This window comes from Giraffa tippelskirchi, chromosome 9 (genome assembly GCF_054371585.1).
Source record: "Giraffa tippelskirchi isolate mGirTip1 chromosome 9, T2T-mGirTip1v1.2.pri, whole genome shotgun sequence".
Lineage (NCBI taxonomy): Eukaryota > Metazoa > Chordata > Mammalia > Artiodactyla > Giraffidae > Giraffa > Giraffa tippelskirchi.
In genome coordinates, this window is record NC_137283.1 from 5627501 (window position 1) to 5644211 (window position 16711).

General features: G+C 43.8%; 1 protein-coding gene and 1 non-coding gene across 4 annotated transcripts in view; one reads left to right on the forward strand and one right to left on the reverse strand.

Moving 5' to 3' along the window:
* GADL1 (glutamate decarboxylase like 1) overlaps positions 1 to 16711 on the reverse strand; it is a 647456-nt gene that overhangs the window by 564224 nt on the left and 66521 nt on the right. Inside the window, exon 1 of one of the 3 annotated variants that reach the window (XM_081527037.1) lies at positions 6898 to 7126. The exons of the other annotated variants lie outside the window; for them this stretch is intronic. The gene's annotated coding sequence lies outside the window, so the exon portion shown is untranslated. Of the gene's footprint in view, positions 1 to 6897; positions 7127 to 16711 lie in introns of those variants that run through there. 3 annotated transcript variants of the gene reach the window in all.
* LOC145522096 (U6 spliceosomal RNA) lies at positions 15913 to 16018 on the forward strand. The gene has a single exon (XR_014065910.1). It is a non-coding gene; the product is annotated as a U6 spliceosomal RNA (small nuclear RNA).

Sequence of the window (16711 nt, forward strand, 5' to 3'; positions counted from 1 at the left end):
TATTTCTTCTTCCTTATGTGATGGGGACTCTCCTTCTCTAGGAAAACCAAATTTTAATTTTATCTCTTCCAAGCACCCAACCAGAAGTCAAGCAGAAAAACATAGCTGGTACAAGATGCTGGCTCCATTTTTCCAAGAAACTGTTCCTGGTTAATGGTCCATGGACATTGCCCAGTGTCCCCCAGGCTTTCCTGCAGTACTTCCATTTGCTGCTAATTATTTTCTGGAACCAGAGCTCATGGAAACAGGCTCCAAAAAGCTTCTAAAATAGCCAATGTACAAAATGCCAAGGATTCTGGTTTCTTTCTTGCAACTTTAGTTTATTGGAGAGTACTAGTGTTCATGCCTGGAGAATTCCATGGACAGAAGAGCCTGGCAGGCTATAGCCCACGGGATCGCAAAGAGTTGGACATGACTGAGTGACTAATGCTTGCAATTCACTTTCATTTCACTAGTGTTCAACAAAGTGATCATCTATGTTGGGTTGGGAGAATTTTGAAAGGTTTGGGAATTTCAAAGACTTTGTGGGACAAAAGGTAAAATAAGAACAATAGTGTGGCTTCTCCCACCCACCCCTCACATCATATTGACTGAACCAAGGGAAGATAGTTAGTTTTTGTTCCCTTGACCTTCCATTACATTAACCTCAGAAATTCTCTGAAGGTGAGAAATGGTGAGAGGAATAGACGTTTTGTTTTACAGGAGTCTTCAAACCCTAGGTCTCCTTTGTAAAGCTCTGTAGCCACACAGCTCTTCTATCCTCTGTTGAGAGATGGAACTGAGTTTGCTTTGATGACAAAATAATTTAAGACCTTTCTCTAAAAATGTTGAGTCAGGACCTGAAAATGCTGTTGACCGTGCTGGAATTGTTTCTTGATGCTTTGCACTGTGTGCTGCGTGGGCTTAGTCGCTCAGTCGTGTCCAACTCTTTGCAACCCCAGGGACTGTAGCCTGCCAGGCTCTTCTGTCCATGGGGAGTCTCCAGGCAAGAATATTGGAGCGGGTTGCTTTCCTTCTCCAGGGGATCTTCCCAACCCAGGGATCAAACCCAGGTCTCCTGCATTGCAGGCAGGTTCTTTACCATCTAAGCCACCAGGGAAACCCCTTGATGCCTTGCTGGGGGAGACGGGGTACAAATAGCTTACACTTAAAAGGTGGAAGCAGTTGTCTCTGTGGTCCCACCCTGTCTGCAGAATGACGGGAATCCACCCTTTCTGCTCCTGGAACCACATGGCAACAAGACGGGCCCATCCTCCACACAGTTCATTTTCCCTTCTTAAAGATCTGTGGGCACAAGGGGTATTTTTTTGTTACAGGTTTTGCCTTTTTTCTTCAGCATTTTCTGTCCTTGACTGTTGATTTCTTCTGTCTCCTGTTGTTTTGTTAAACCTGAAAAGAGTCTAGAGGGAAAGGAGTGAACACAGGCTCTGATTTCCCCATGGGAAGGGGAAGTGTGGGGCTCCCCAGGTTGCCTTTCTTCTGAGCTGGAAGTCAGTGCTGTTCAGAACCGTGTCTCTTCTTTTGAAGACTGGGGCACATTAAAACACACAGTTAAATTTAACTAGTCTGAGAGAGGCTAATGGAAAAACTGGAGACCATGAAGAGGTCAAGAGCCAAGGGAGAAATACAAATGGTCAATAAACATGCTAATAAATGTTACATTTTACAATAATCAAAGTAGCTAATGCAACTCAAATGCCAAGATTTCATTTTCTGCCCATCACATTAGGAAACAGTATTAAACATACATGTATAATGAACTCTGACCTGTATGTTTTCACCCAGGAGGTTCTGAGGGAGGTGCACCTGAGTGCTCCCCCCTGAGTCGCTGCTCAGGTGGGGTTGGTGCCTCCTTGCAAGTCCTGCTTAGGTGGCCTCACTAGCATCTCACTCTGGGACGCTGGAGTCACCAGCACCGAGCTCAGCTGAAACACCGACAGGACTTCTCGTTTGTACACTGGGTACCACCTCCAGTGCAAGAAGGTCCCTGGTGCACAGATGTCAAAAGTTCAGTCTTCAGTAGATGAATGGATAAAGAAGCTGTGGTACATTTACAAAAAGGAATATTACTCAGCCATAAAAAGGAATGAAATGATGCCATCTGTAGTAACAAGGATCGACCCAGAGATTATCATACTGAAGTAAGTGAAGTAAGTCAGATGCAGAAAGACAAATATCATATGACATCATTTATATGTGGAATCTAAAAAAAAAATGATACAGATGAACTTATTTACTAAACAGAAAGTGAGTCACAGACTTAGAAAACAAGCTTATGGTTATCAAAGGGGAAAGGGTACGGGGAGATAAACTAGGAGTTTGGGATCAGCAGATACACACTAACTATATATAAAACAGATAAATGACAGGGCCTACTGTGTAGCACAGGGAAATATATTCAAGATCTTGTAATAACCTAGAATGGAAAAGAATCTGAACAAGAGTATATACATAGATATATACATACACACACACGTGTGTGTGTGTGTGTGTGTGTGTGTGTGTGTGTGTGTGTGTGTGTGTGTGTGTGTGTGTGTGTGTGTATAACATTGCTCTACACCCAAACACTTGAAACTGATAGGGACAGAGTAAAGACAAAAAGTAGGTGATTAAATAGTTAATTTCACTAGGGGATTGTAAGTAGAGAAAAAAGTATGGCAGAGCCCTCTAAGTTAAACATCACTCAAAGCAGGTTTGCTTAACCACAAAACCAAGTGGGTTACTTAGAACAAAACCATGCAATGGAAGCATGAGACAGCCCCCAGAAACAATGGTGCATCCCACCCACTGATGTCAGTAAGCTACTGATTCCTAGGACATGCTCCTCTATGCACACTAGACAAAAATATAGGCAAAAGTGACATTATACTAAAACCTGAGATGATTTACCACACTTTAGTATACACTACTGCCCTTTTGGTTGTTTCCATTGCACCGTGACAATCCCAACTTGAGCACATAGATAAAGAAAATTTCCCCACCTGACATGGAGGAGGAGTTGATGATGGAAACGTGACATCTACTCAAGAAGGAGGAAGAAGGTGTCTTCTCCCCCTCCCCACTTTTGCTTTGATTATAGAAGTGTAACCCACTAAGTTCTTGGCAAGGTACTTCTTTGCCTACCTACTTGTAAGCCTCACAAACATTCTATTCTAATAAATCACTTCTTATCTATCACTTTGCCTCTTGCTCTGCTGAGACATAAACAACTGGATTCCCCCGAGATACATTTCTGAGATTTCACAACTAACACAACATTGTAAATCCATTGTAGATCATTTTTTTTAAAAAGTCTCCAGGAAACTTCTTACACTTTCTAAGATCGCACAACCAGTCTACAGCAGAGCGTGGATCTGAACCAACACATGTTTGACTCCAGGTCAAGATCTTGGCGCTCCACTGCTTAATAAAAGGGCTTTCAAGAGGGTTGGCCTTAAAATGAGCCCCATCACCTCCCAAGGCATTCCTTCAGGTAACCGATCCACAATATGGGGCTAGGTGTATTTCTTCCCACCCCCACCCCCATGATCCACACCTCCCTGAGGTCCTGTTGCCTGGGCCTAGAAGGACATAGTGTGTGCCCTGTAGGAATTTAGGGCCAGCAGATAGATCTCCAGCAGACCCCAGAACCCTGCACCTCAGCTGCTCCCCATCATCTCTAGAGTGGGGAACGGCAGAGTCCATATGCCTCACTCCCCTGATGGATGTATAGAAAGCACATTGTAAGCACCAAACATCAGTCTGTGTCTATGAAACTCATTACAAACATCACCAGGAATGAGAGAAAAACAAAGCATCTCTATTTACAGTGTGAGAAAGAGAAAAACAAAAACCTCCCAAGCATATGCTTAATCACACTTCTGTATTGGGAGGGGGAAACTACCTGTAAATCTTTCCTTTGTGGTTGATGCAAAGCTGATGGGTCTTCCCTTTGGAGATAGATGTTTATGACTCCCTAATGGCTGGGGGAGAAAGCAGGCCCCCTCTTTCCCGTGCCAGCCCACTGGGACCCACATCAAAGCTGTTTTGTTTAAACTGGGACACGCCTGCCCAACCGACCCCACCCCATGCCTTTTTGGATCCTCTTTCTCTCTTTGTGGAATCTGCAGTAAGCTCTGCAGCTGACCTCAGGGGTCACCCACAAGTGCTTTCCTGTTTGAAACTTGTTCCCCAGGCTGCGTTTCCACCGCCTTTGAGTCATTGTCCTCCAGCCCTGACATCCACACCCCCGTAAGATGAAAGAGCTCCACCATCTCCGCCATCCAGAACACAAAGGCAGCAGGGTTTCTTGTTGTCGTTTAGATTTGCTCTCAGTTTTTAAAAATAAAAACCTATGCTGCACTTGTTTCTTACTACAAAAGCAATACCTATTTATCATAAAAATATTCAAACAGTGCAGACAAGCAGAATGGAGAAATAAAAAGCACCCATTATTGCATCAAAGAATAAGCACAGGGAGCATGTTGGAATACATCTTTCTGACTTTTCCCTCAGCAGAGATCTATCCATCTAGTGCTGGGAAAGGAGATCACGCTGAAAATCCAGTAATGAACTTGCTTTTTCATGAGGCCCTACGTGGGGAACATCTTTCCATGTCATTAAATATTCTGTATGTTTGGTTATATTTTGCAACATGAACCGGGTTTAGTAGTTTTCATCTGAATATAAAAGCAATTCACACTTAAAACTTTCATCTCCTTTGCTCAGGCCGTTGCTTTCCTGGGGCTGTTGAGGAAATACTGTGGGCCGATCAGAAGAAGGCATGCTAGATTTTTTTTTCCTTCTGAAAAATGAGGACATTGCTAATGTTCTCTTAACTCCTAGGAGCTATGACTACCTGCTTTGGGGAGCTTGACGACACTCTTGCCCAAAGATGTTCCCTTTCCCTTACATCCTCTGGTCAATTCAGAAGAGGCCCAGGCTCCTACCCCTCTTTCTGTCCGCCCCCCACACACACACACACACTGCTGCCATATTGGAAGTGATACCAGTTATCTTCCCATTGGGGAACCTGCCTCCCCAGGAACTATTCCACAAAACACAAACCTCAGAATCACAACTCTTAGGAGAAAAGAGTCAGCCCAACTTCCACATCGACTAGGAGACTACTGGGATCTACCCTGCCTTCTAGTACCACTGCTGTCTTTGCTCCCTTTGTGGCTTTTTGGTGCTCCAGGGCCAACGATGTTTCTGGGTCATTGGTGGTGATGCCAACCCCAGGCTTGCTCCAGCTCCAAGCATGGCAGCCACTGTGCTGGAGGGAGGATATCTCCACCTTTATACTGCAAGGCCAGCTCCAGGCGCCTCTCCCTTAGTATTCAGGGCCTGATGCTCCAGGTCCTGTCCCTCCTACAAGAGCTCTTTCTGCTGGGACTTCAGCCAGGGGAACCAAATCCGAAATGGGTTCAGGAACCCAGGTCTTGCCAAGCAGAACCACTATTTATTCCATTTTCCTCTTATGTGGATCCACAGCCATACACCTGGCATTGTCACCTGCCTTTTCAACACTATATGTATTAACGATCTCCTTTATACCCCTTTCTGGTCAATAGGACACTGGGGCAGTGATGGAAGGATTCAGATCCTCAAAACAGTGAGCCCCCCAGGCAGCTTCACCACGTTGACCCTAGATAGCATTGCTGGCTTTCTGCTTTCAAAACAATAGGAAACAGTAACATCGAAAGGGAGACCAGACCCCCATCAAGAGGCCGGGGGAGAAAGAGGACATTTTATTCGTGATGGAGGAAGAATAATTTCCCTTCCTCACCATTTATTCTCTAACCCAAACATAAGCCAGGGAAACATTCAATGTGTCTAGCGGTAAAAAATAAAATCGAAGCTAGGTTTTAAGTGGGTCACCCTGCTAAACAGCAAAATTAATCTTCAATGGATCATTCCCTCTGTCTTTAAATGAACAATTATTGTTTGTAGAGAAACAGCGCGGTGCCGTGAAAAACCCCTGGGGCTGGAGTCATGAAACCCAAGTTATTCTACCCCTCCCTCTTACCACCTTGTGACTCTGAGTCAAGTATTAGACTCCCTGAAGCCTTTCTGTCTCTGCCTAAGTTTGGACTTGACAGTGGAACCTTAATACCCAATGTCTGTTAATCAAGAGTCCATGCATCCTTGGGCAGTGCCGAACAGTTCACCATCAACATTTGCCAAGGCAGTTTATTTTCCTGTGCATCTTGATTTTATGATTTTCAGGGGAAAAAAAACAAAAACCCTGAAAATCCAAATACTTTCTCAATATGTGGGAATCATTAAAGTATCCTAGCAAGGTAACGTAGTTGATTTACTATAATTTATTACCCTCCCTGAAATTCAGTTTCCTCAACTACTATGATATCTAACATCAATTCTATAGGCCGGACACTAGTCTAAACATTTAGGTATATTAACTCATTATAATTTCACAGCTGCAACTCTATAAGGTAGGTCCTATTATTATGATCATCCTTACAGGTGAGGAAACTGAGTCAAAAGCTTTTAAGTGATTTTCCCAAGGTCACACAGCTCAGAAGTGGAAGAACCATACTCTTTCAGTGTATGTCATGCCACCTCTAGCTCTGAGATGATGGAATGGTGAATCAGAGTCACCTCCCAGGACTGTGGAAAGGATTAAATGTACACAAGACACTGTACCTGACACACAAAGTCCCTGAGATATGAATAAATATTACTATGTTAATATTTTCTAAATAAATCTGATAAAGCATTCTGTTACTAGTTGAAAATTATCAAAACTTCATGACAACATAGATAAACCTAGCTATCATATAATATATAATGAATTAAAGCAAAATACAGTTCTGGTTAGGCCTATGTACAAATTATATTCACATTGTATAAGTGCATCTGTCAGTTATTGCTGCATAACAAACAACAAGTACTTACTTCTCACACGTCTGCTAGTTAACTACAGATCTATGTCTTCAGACTGGGCTTGCCTGGGTGACTTTGCTGTGGTTCAGCTGGGTTTTTGCCCCTGAGGTAGGTTGAACTCAGGTCTGCTCCACACATGTCTGTCCTGGGGCCCAGGCTGAAGGAGCTTTTCCATGGCAATGCAAGTCCAGCAGCACAAGTACACTCGAAGCCTCTGCTCACATCATCACATCCATTGTCAAAGCAAACCAGGGACTCCTCTGGAAGTCCAGTGGTTAAGACTCCACGCTGCCACTGGAGGGAGCAGGAGTTTGGTCTCCGGTTAGGGGACTAGGATCTCACACGGCACAGCTAAAACAAAAGCAAACTAAATCACATGGCTGAGCAAAATGAGGGATAAGAAAGCACGCTTCACACCCCATGAGACCAAAGCAAGTCACAGGGCCAAGCCCAACGTCACCTATGCAGGAAAGCATACTTCTCCCTGTGGAAGTGGAGGTGAGCGGGGACATGCTCTTGAATAATAATCTACTATAAGAAGGACCAGATATACACAGAAAAAAAAACAACAAAAACTGAGAAGCATGACAATTAGATGAGATTGAGGGTGAGTATTTTTGTCTTCCTTTCTTCCCAAAATAACACTTACTATTATATTGTCTTTGAGATTGAAAGGAAAAAAAACAAAACAAAAGGAAGCCTCAAGAATCAGTCCTAAAAAAATAAGCTGGGGATTAGCAGATACACACTACTATATATAAAATAGATAAAACAACAAGGACCTACTGTATAGCACAGGAAACTATATTCAATATGTTGTAATAACCTAAGTAGAAAAGAATAATCTATAGTAAAGAAAAGAATAACTTTTCAGTATTCAAAATCTGAAAAAAGAATATTAATACAATATAATGTAACATATGCATAAAACTGAATCACTTGGCTATACACCTGAACGTTGTAAATCAACCATACTTCAATTTTTTTAACTTAAAAATAAACATATACAATTTTTTTTAAAAAAAGGAATAATTTGAAAGGAAAGATTGACACTGAAAAACGTGTGTTAGTCGCTCAGTCATGTCCGATTCTTTGCAGCCCCATGGACTGTAGCCCGCCAGGCTCTTCTGTCCACAAAATTCTCCAGGCAAGAATACTGGAGTGGGTTGCCATTTCCTTCTCTAGGGGATCTTTCCAACTCAGGTATCAAATCTGCATCTCCTGCATTGCAGGCAGGTTCTTGACCATCTGAGCCACCAAGGAAACCCATGACTGACACTAAGTAACCTTTGTTCATTCCTTCAGCAAACACTTGCTGAGTCCTCCTGTGCACAGGCAAATCTAGTCCCTGTCCTCAAGCAGCTCACGGTCTAGCAAATGAGCAGTCACGATCGTGACAATGACGATGGTGATGACGATAACAATGATCATGGTGACAGCCGAAATTAAGGGCCCATATCCAGGTGCTGTGTAAGCCATTTACATGGTATAATCTATAATTCTATTACAAAGCTCCATAAGGGAGGTTCTGTTACAATCCTATTTCATAGGAAAGAACCAGACTCAGCCCACACGTGGCAGAAGTGGAGTTCACACCAGGTAGTCCAGCTTTAGACCCTGCACTCTTTAGCCCTTCACTCCCCATTCACTCGGACCCCTAACCTGTCCCACCCCTATAGCTTCACAACAACCTCTCTCCATACACCCGAATTAAAAGATTACTTACACAACATGCCTTCCTCTGGGAGGTTTCACAAACACGAAGCCTGTGCATTCAACCAGTCAGATCCCATAGACAGGTGTGGGCAAAGAGTGCCAGACTTCAGTAAAGAAACTGACTCTTTGATCAGCTTGGAGAAGACGTGAAGAAAGGGAAACACAATTGTATTCATTTCCTAGGTTGATGGTGGCTGAGGATTCTCTACCTTGTATAGAAGCAGTAAGCAGTAGGCCTGGCACACAGCATCAAGGGAAACGGGTGAGGCAAAAGGGAACATTTCCAGATTGCAAGGACCTTTTTTTTAGAAAGAGACTCCCAGGCAGAGGGAAGATCACTTTTCCAGAGGCAGAGTAGTGAAGCGGGTCAAGCAGGGAGCAAGGTACAGATGGACGAGATGGCCTCATAGGACACCCTAGAATTCAGCAATTCTTCCATCAGGTTCTTTTTTCTACCTCCCTTTCTGTAGATTTTTTTTTTTAATGTGAACCATTTTTAAAGTCTTTATCAGGCTTGTTACAATATTGCTTTTGTTTTATATTTCAGTTTTTTGGCTGGTAGGCATGTGAGGCCTCAGCTCCCCAACCAGGGATTGAATCAGCACCCCCTGCATTGGAAGGGGTTGAACCACTGGACCAGCAGGGAAGTCCCCTACCTCCCTTTCTTGAGGCTGTTTTCAGAATGTGCCAAAAGCAGCAGAGGTTTAGTCAGACACAAAAGCCCAATTCCATCCTGATTATGGCGACCACTCCAGTATTCTTGCCTGGAGAACTCCATGGACAGAGGAGCCTGGCAGGCTACAGTGCACGGGATCGCTAAGAGTCGGACTACCTGACCTACCTACTGGATTTCCTCACCTTTCCAGACCACCCTGGCGTCTGCCCTTATGCACCCTTCCTCTGGGAGGTCAGTGAAGGGAAAACTAGCCTCCCACTCATCCCCACCAAAGGACAACAGAACACAGGAGCCCTGTAAACACTGGCATAGACCTCAGCTCTTTCAGCTACAGTCACAGTATTTCATACTCAGTAGCTAACACTGCTGTTGCTGCTGCTAAGTTGCTTCAGTCATGTCCGACTCTATGCGACCCCATAGACGACACCCCACCAGGCTCCGCTGTCCCTGGGAGTACCAATAAAAAACAACAGCCAACACGAGGCCATTTGCTGAATTGAGTAGGAAAGAACTTATCTGTCTGTCCGTGTCCGATCCAACCCATCACAAATGACCTGACTAAAGGGCTGAATGAAAGCTGCAGCAGCCCTTCCAGAGAAATCCCGCATGGAGGCTGCCGGCAGTTCGCTTTTCTTGGAAAGAATGGCCAGTCACCTTAAGTACAGTAACGGAAAAATCAGAGTCCGACTCTCCCATTAAAACTGGGTCACCCCGCACCAGAGTGGGCCTGGGTTAATAGTTATCTCCCAGCCAGCTCACCTGATTAACAAGCTGTGGGGTTTTCACCAATGGGTTTCCAGAGTTATCAGCCCTCATGTGACCGACAGGAAGGAAATTAAGAGATTAAAGACGTACTATTTTTAATAGGGTTTTATAACGCATTCCTTCCAGCCAGCTTCTGCTGCTGCCCCAGCCCTTGTGCTGTTTTCACGTAAAGATGTCAGGAAATGCACTGATATTTGTAGAGCCCCTGCCAGCACACCGCCCTGGCTCTGCTGCCCCATAATGTGGGACCCAGGACAAGCCTCCAAAGCGGGGCAAGGAACAGTCTGGGGAGGGGAGCTGCCCCCCCAACTCTCCTTCCCCTCCCCCTCAAAAGATTGCAGGCGATGGCGGTTTCCAATGGCATCTGGCTTCATTTAAGTCACGAGACACACTGTGAACACATCCTCCCATCCCCTGGCCTCTTTCTTTTATTGCTTCCTTGATTCTTTCTTGATAATCTTATCATAACTCCTGTCAGGATATGACCTTATAATAAATTCTTGCAAAGATATCACTTTTATTTCATTTATTTATGTTTTATTGAAGTATAGTTGGCTTACACTATTGTGTTAGGTTCAGGTAAACAGCAAACCGACTCAGTTATACACACACACACACACACACACACACACATTCTTTTTCAGATTCTTTACATTATAAGTTATTACAAAATACTGAATATAGTTCCCTGTGCTATGCAGTAAGTACCTTGTTGGTTGCCTATGTTATATATAGTAGTGTGTATCTATTAATCTCTAATACCTAATTTATGCACCCCTGCCTTTCCTCTTTGGTAACCATAAGTTTGCTTTTTATACCTATGAGTCTATTTCTGTTTTAGAAATATATTCATTTGTATCATTTTTTTAAATTAGATTCCACATATGAGTGATATCATGTGACATTTGTCTCTCTCTGCCTGACTTACTTCACTTAGTAAGATAATCTCTAGGTCCATTCACAGTTCTGCAAATGGCATGATTTTATTCTCTGTTAATGGCTGAGTCATATTTTATTGTATATACATATACCACCTCTTCTTTATCCATTCATCTGTTAATGGACATTTAGGTTGCTTCCATGTCTCGGCTATTGTAAATAGTGCTGCTTTGAGCATGAGGAGTGCATATGTCATTTCAAATTATAGTTTTCTGCAGATATATGCCCCACCGTGAGATCACTGGCACATATGGCAATTCTACTTTTAGTTTTCTGCGGAATTTACATGCTATTTCTGAGGAACCTCCAAACTATTAGTTTTCTGAGGAACCTCCATATCATGCATAGAGACTGTACCAATTCACATTCCCACCAACAGTGTAAGAGGGCTCCCTTTTCTCTGCAGCAAAGGTGCCACTTTTACAGAATGTGATCCAGGGCCCCTGCGGTAGGTGAAGTGCCTGGTGGAAGATGGAGGCCCTATTCTGTGACTAGTTTAAGGATCAGAAGGGGGGCCCGAGAGAGAACAGGGACTAGGACACGGGGGACTGAGGAAGTGGTGAGGGGAGGAGACAGCACCCAGCCTGTGGGGAAAGCGACGGAAACTAAAGACAGACAGGAGCCAGGACAGCATGCATGAACCTTGAAAAGTGACGGGAGCCAGTTCTGGAAGGACTACCTGTACGGCCCTACTCATAAGAGATGCCCAGGGAAGCCAAGTTCATAGAGGCAGAAAGTAGAATGTGGTTTCCAGGGGGTGGGGTGTTAACTGCTCTATGGATCCAGAGCTTCGGTTTGGAAGATGAAAAGTTCTGGACGGTGGTGATGGTTGTGCAATTATGTCAATGCACTTAATGGACTATATATTTAAAAGTGGTTAAAAGGGTTCATTTTGTTATATATATATATAGATAGATAGATATAGATATAGATAGATATTCATGATAAAAAATGTTCAAGGCATGGGGCTGAGGTTAGTTTAGTTTTGTGTGGAAGACCTAGTCTGGTAAGAAGCAGATTCACTGTTCCTCTGAAATTCAGGGGCAGAGGGCAGAGTGGGGGACAGGGGCAGCTGGACCACTAGGCCTGTCCAGGAAATGCCCCTCTTAATAGAGTCTGAACTTGGGAACCTGGGGTCTTTCCACCTAGCTGAGGGGAGGTGGAATCCTTCACTGGGAATCATCTCAAACGTACAGCAGACATTCCTGATTGCTGCTCACCCAGGAGGCAGCCCAGGGGTCTGGCAGTGAATGGGACTCCTCCCACCATCCTTAGGCCTTTCTAGGGAGGCTGAGGAATTAAAATGGAAAGGTGTGAAGGGTGACTTGTGTATAAGCTCCGACTTTCAGATTGGGATGAAAACCCTAGCAAATCTGACCACGTGGAGGTCACAAAACTCTGTGCAAGAAACCAGAAGAGATTGTGGTACCCAGAAGCCGCGCTGCAGCTGAACTCTGGTGAATCAGGTCAGCGTGTGCTTTGCACATCCACTGGGTCTGCCCTGAGTCTGGTCTTGTGCAAGAGGGGAGACTTCCCAGACAGCTTGGGAACTTCTGTTGGGGGAGGCCCAGCCTCCCAAAAGAGTCTGGGCTGGCGGTCACCCTAGCATCCTGTTTTGCTGCAGGCAAGCATCTTTTTTCTCTGTTATTTTTGTCTCTGGCCTTGGCTTGTGTTTCCCAGTGTCTCTCCTTGGCTCCTAACATTTCTTCCCTGGTTTATTAAGAACTGAGATAAATCACCTAATAAATCTTGGGTAATCATTTTTTTTTTTTCAAACCTCCTCGACAATTGCCAAAGTCACAAAGTTGCATCATTCCCACAGCAGGAGGCTAACAAAAGAGCTGGTGTGCCCAGAAAAATGTATAGATCAAGAAAACAAAGGGAAAATCTTTAATTATTCAGAAGACTCCTACTTCTGGTACTAAATTTACTCACCAGGGTTTGATTTAAAGATGCAGAGCTGTACCTAAGCAGCAAGCAGGCAGCGCCACACCCATCAGCACAGGAAGCAGCCTGCCTTCCTCTGCAGCACGAAGAAGACACGCATAAATTAACTGTCTTTGCCTGTTGATGGGATGGTTCCTGGGAGCACTCCTAGCATTTAATTATTAAAGCTCTCCCTCCCCCACTCACATAGATGCAAACCTCTGCTCCTTCGATTTCTTAAAACCATTGGATCACACGCTTCTGGCATTTGAAAGGAATTCAGGCATCTTTTAATGTCACCTCTAATTGTCACAGAAGCACAAGATTCTAAGGATATTAAAAGTTACCTATTCTGGACTGCCCTGGTAATCCAGTGGTTAAGAATCTGCCTGTCAAGGCAGAGTGCACAGGTTGGAGCCCTGCTCCGGGAAGATCCTACATGCCTCGGGGCAACTACTGAAGCCCACATGCTCCAGAGCCTATGCTCTGCAACAAGAGAAGCCACAGCAATGAGAAGCCCGAGCGCGGGGACTGGAGAGGAGCCCCCACTCACTGTGGTGAGAGGAAGCCCGCACACACCAAGGGGGACCCAGCACGGCCAAAAATATGCGCATAAGCAAACGTTACCTATTCTGACACCAACTCTCCCTATGAGATGCTGACTAACTGAACTGATAATGAGCATACACGAATCTACTTAGCACCCCGATAGTACTTTATACAATACACACTTCTATTCATACTTCGCTCATTCAGTGTAACTAGTTCTTTTTTAAAAGTTTAAACTTTATTTTTTGAAAAGTAACATGTTCACACAATTGGTCATTTCAAAGGTAAAAAAATATAAAACCCTAACTCTATAGACACCTATAGAGTGTCAAAGAACTAAGAATGCCAAAGAATGCTCAAACTACCACACAACTGCACTCATCTCACACACTAGCAAAGTAATTCTTAAAATTCTCCAAGCCAGGCTTCAGCAATACATGAACCGTGAACTTCCAGATGTTCAAGCTGGTTTTAGAAAAGGCAGAGGAACTAGGGATCAAATTGCCAACATCTGATGGATCAACGAAAAAGCAAGAGAGTTTCAGAAAAACATCTATTTCTGCTTTATTGACTACACCAAAGCCTTTGACTGTGTGGATCACAATAAACTGTGGAAAATTCTGAAAGAGATGGGAATACCAGACCACCTGATCTGCCTCTTGAGAAACCTGTATGCAGGTCAGGAAGCAACAGTTAGTACTGGACATGGAACAACAGACTGGTTCCAAATAGGAAAAGGAGTACGTCAAGGCTGTATATTGTCAGCCTGCTTATTTAACTCATATGCAGAGTACACCATGAGAAATGCTGGGCTGGAAGAAGCACAAGCTGGAATCAAGATTGCCGGGAGAAATATCAATAAGCTCAGATATGCAGATGACACCACCCTTATGGCAGAAAGTGAAGAAGAACTAAAGAGCCTCTTGATGAAGGTGAAGGAGGAGAGTGAAAAAGTTGGCTTAAAGCTCAACATTCAGAAAACTAAGATCATGGCATCTGGTCCCATCACTTCATGGCAAATACATGGGGAAACAGTGGAAACAGTGGCTGACTTTTTTGGGGGGGGCTCCAAAATCACTGCAGATGGTGACTGCAGCCAAGAAATTAAAAGACGCTTACTCCTTGGAAGGAAAGTTATGACCAACCTAGATAGCATATTAAAAAGCAGAGACATTACTTTGCCAACAAAGGTCTGCATAGTCAAGGCTATGGTTTTTCCAGTGGTCATGTATGGATGTGAGAGTTGGATTATAAAGAAAGCTGAGCACCGAAGAATTGATGCTTTCAAACTGTGGTGCTGGAGAAGACTCTTGAGAGTCCCTTGGACTGCAAGGAGATCCAACCAGTCCATCCTAAAGGAGATCAGTCCTAGGTGTTCAGTGGAAGGACTGATGTTGAAGCTGAAACTCCAATACTTTGGCCACCTGATGCGAAGAGCTGACTCATTGGAAAAGACCCTGATGCTGGGAAAGATTGGGGGCAGGAGGAGAAAGGGACGACAGAGGATGAGATGGCTGGATGGGATCATCAACTCAATGGCATGGGTTTGGGTGGAGTCAGGGAGTTGGTGATGGACAGGGAGGCCTTGCATGCTGCGATTCATGGGGTCGCAAAGAGTCAGACACGACTGAGCGACTGAACTGAACTGAACTATAGACACCTAGTTCTCCTCGATAGAGGCAACTAACAACAATTCTTTCAGTGTCCATCCTGAGCTATTCTATGTCTATACACTTAACTATGTCATTTTCTTCCCTCCTTTTTACACAAGTCTTTTCACGCTGTTCTGCATTTATACTTTATTCTGGAGATTTTTCTGTTTCAGGCTTCATTCTTGTAGAGAGTTCTGTGGCATTTCATTACATGGAGGGGCCATAATCTAGGGACATTATGGTGGCCTCCAATCTTTCATTTTATAAATAACGCCACAATAAATAATCTCCGCTTATGATATTTTCTATAATGAAGCAGAATCACTGGGTCCACTGGTACATTTGCAATTTTGATTGTTTTTGTTGTTCAGTCACTCACTTGTGTCCAATTCTTTGCGACTCCATGAACTGTAGCCCACCAGGCTCCTCTGTCCATGGGATTCTCCAGGCAAGAATTCTGCGGTGTGTTGCCATTCTCTTCTCCAGGGGATCTTCCCTACGCAGGGATCAAACCCAGGTCTCCTGCATTGTCAAGCGGATTCTTTACCATTGAGCCACCAGGGAAGCCCCACAATTTTGATAAATCTTGCCAAATGTCCTCCCCTAATTTCAGTTCTCATCAACAATAGATGGTGTGTGGCTTTACCAACAGTGTGTCATGAAACATTTGACTTTTGCTATAATTAATCATTTACCTGCCTCTCCCCTTGGCCCCCTTCCCTCATTAGAATGGGAGCCCACCAAGCTTCCTCAGAAACTAACATGATACCTCGTACATGATAGATTCCCAAGGGATATTAGAAAGTGCTTGTTTCAGTTCCACATGTGCTAAAACTAGAACAACGTGGAGAAGACAGCACGGCCCCTGTGCAAGGATGATACACAAATTCCTGAGGCATACCATAATTTTAGAAAGTAGATCTCCAGTGTTCTCAACACACCAAAAAGTAATAAGAAAGGTGATCATTTTTCAATATTTACGTGCATTAAAGCAGAACACTGTACACATTAAACTTACATAATGTTATATGTCAATTGTATCTCAATAAAACTGGGGGGGGGGGTGGGCAGGGAGGAAAGTGAATCTCTCCCCAAAATAAATTAATATACATTAATAAGGTACATAAATGGATGGATGAATCAATGAATTATAGGGTTCTTTATCAGAACTAGAAATGATGACTCTCATTTTCTCCACCTTGTGAGTCTGGGTATGTTGCATTTCATTTTATTTAAGTGCTATTCATTGGTATAAATGCACCAATGGTATAAATGGTATAATTTGAAACCAGGATGATCTGTCCTCCAAATTAGACTCAGCCAGTGATGTTGCGCTATCTCCAAACATCCCATTTTCCTCCACGGACTGTGCGTCATGAGATTGGCATGTTAGAGCATAGGAAATCTGTTGAAGAGACAGCAAATTGCCCCCATCCTTACTAATAGGACCCCAATTCTGTTTGGGGTGACAATACGCTCAGGTAGAAATGCAGTTTTAGTCCCCTCCATTAAGCAATGAGATGCAAGCAGAAGTCTCTAGAAAGTATTTTCTGAGAAAGTCTTTAAAGGGGAATCATTCAGCTGGTGAATACCCTCTCCTGCC